We start from the raw sequence: 2,700 nt of genomic DNA on the forward strand, positions 1-2,700 counted from the left end.
TCATGATGAATCGGGAGGCAGAAATGAATAGGATCACATCGGAGACGTTCAGTTTTGTTGTCTCGATGTTGCTGCTCACATCAGGACATGTCTCACCTGTCACTTCACAGGTAAACACTAGTTTACCAGAAACAGTCTCATGAAGCTTTCATATTGTTAAGTTCCTGGGAAAAACTAATGCAGACATGTTCCTGTTTTTAGTTTTCTACACCGTCTTAAAACCAAGCTGGTTTTTTGTTGTTGTTGCTACTTTTCCTTTTAATTTTATTTTCACTTGTTTAAAAATAATTGTACGCATCCTTTATGATTGTCAGTTGTTGTCTCTGTTGTCCACTGTTGTCATCATTCTTTATTAAAATCAGGTCTCTTGTAAATGAGTCCCCGAGGCTCATTGAGATTAACCTGTCTAAATAAAGGTTGACTGAATGACAGTTCCACGTAGTTAAAACAGCTTCATTAGGCTTCATGCACACAACCCCCTCCCTGCTTTGCAAGTCAAAACTTTTACTAACTTTACCCGAGTCAGCACGGAACTCCTGCAGCAATAGAAAGTAAAGCACCTACACTTTATTTTGTGCAGTTTATTCATGTGATTTCTAACATGTGGTTAACAGTAACATGTCGTTTATTGTGATTTTTAAAGGAAACACTTGTCAGAATGAGTTTCCATATTCGTGTTGCAGTGGGGATTCAGTTCATTTCAGTTTATTTCTATAGTGACAAGTCATAACAGAAGTCGTCTCAGGGCACTGAACAGAAACATTCATTATAAAGTTATTTATCTAAGGTAGGAAGGAAGCCAGCAGATGCACTGAGTCTTTATTTCGTTGCAGTCTCCCATCCTGAGTTAGTACAAAGGCAACGGTGGAAAGAACAGGAAGAAACCTCCAGCAGAACCAGGCTCACCTCCGCCTGCTTCAACCGGCTGGGGTTGAGGACAGGAAGGAGAAACAGACACAGTGAGGACAGGCCCAAAGGTTCATTCAATTCAATTCAAAAATACTTTATTAATCCCAGAGGGAAATTAAATGTTGTTGTAGCTCATTTTCCTTGTTTCATAAAAGAGTTGTTCTAGATGTTGATGGTTGTGGGCGGGAAGGATCTCTTGTGATGGTCCGTCTTATAGCAGATCTGAAAAAACTGGCCACAGATGTTGATCCGTTTACTTGCACTTGGTTGGCCTCCTGGGCTTCAGGATCACCTGAATGTTGGGCAGAAATCCTCCCAGTGCAATGGCCACTCCTCCCAGCAGCTTGTTGAGCTCCTCGTCGCTGCGGACAGCCAGCTGTAGGTGCTGAGGGACGATCCTGTCCTTCTGCTGTCATGAGCCGTGTTTCCTGCTAGTTCCAGGATCTGTGGTCAGGCACTCGAGCACAGCTGGCAGGTAGATGAGAATGCGTCCACAGAACATCCTTTTCAACTCATTTGAAATTTAGGGCTGTAGTTGAGATATTATTTGAGCTTTTGCGATTTTAATCAGCTGCTGTTGGTTGTAGAAAACTGCCTTGTTGCCATGGTTACGCATCATAACAAATGTCCAAAACTAAAAAAGTTTCAGTACAAATCCTTCCAGCTGCACAGCATCTGATACCAGAGGAAACAATCATCCAAAAAAATGTGATTTACATCCAGAAAAAGAGGAATTAAAGTTTCCAAAAGCAAAATCTCAGAATGAAAGTAACAGAGCTGCTCCAACATGCAGCCACCTGGAGCGGCACAGTTCTAGAACTTCATGTAAAGTCCACACTTTATGTAAAGAGAAGCTGCAGACTGGTCTTCCTCTGACCTTCATCCATTAACATTTGCTCCAAAAACAGACAAGTTCTAATCCTTATTTTGAACTATCTGCAGTTTATCCAGATGTTTTTGAAGCAGGAGACTAAACAGCTGGACTGTAGTCCCGGTGACACAGGACTGTAAGACAAATGTTATTATTTGTGGAGACATAAAATGGACATTATGTTGAATTATTGCGATGTTTCTACTCATTTTAGTCACAGTCATGTTCATGTGTGGACATTGTTAGTTTTTGATCTCTTATAATTCGTTCTGTTGATTGTCTCATTTAAAGAAATATACGTTTGAGTTGGTCTGACAGAACGTTCAGAGCCCAACACCATCCATCATCTTTACCTGCTTCTTTCTTTTCGGGTCACGGGGGTCACTGTGTGAGAGGCAGGGGGACACCCTGGACATGTCTCCAGTCCATCACAGGGACACATGGAGACAAATGAGACAACAAACCATTCACTCACTCACTCACGCCTAGAGACAATTTAGAGTTACCAGTCAGCCTAACATGCATGTTGTTGGTCTGTGGGAGGAAACTGGAGTACCTGGAGAAAACACACGCATGCACGGAGAGAACATGCAAACTCCACCCAGCAAGATCCTTTTATCTGTTCTCTGTCACTCTGAAACAGACTACAGTTATTTACCTGATCCAAACTATCAGAAGAGACAGATATAGTTGTATCATCTGCATACAGTTATGAATGCCTTAATGGCATGTCATTTACAGAAATTCAGTAGTCCCTTGTTTATCACGAGGGCTCTGTACCCTGAAGCCCCACGATAAGTGAAAAACCAGGAAGTAGGGATAGTACAAGTAGTAGTTTATATATATATATATAAATAAAGGTTGTCAACGTTAACACATGCAATTAATCTAAAAAGATTAACGCGTTAATCCATTACAAA

Source organism: Nematolebias whitei, chromosome 20, assembly GCF_014905685.2.
Source record: "Nematolebias whitei isolate Nwh7 chromosome 20, NemWhi1, whole genome shotgun sequence".
NCBI classification, from domain to species: domain Eukaryota; kingdom Metazoa; phylum Chordata; class Actinopteri; order Cyprinodontiformes; family Rivulidae; genus Nematolebias; species Nematolebias whitei.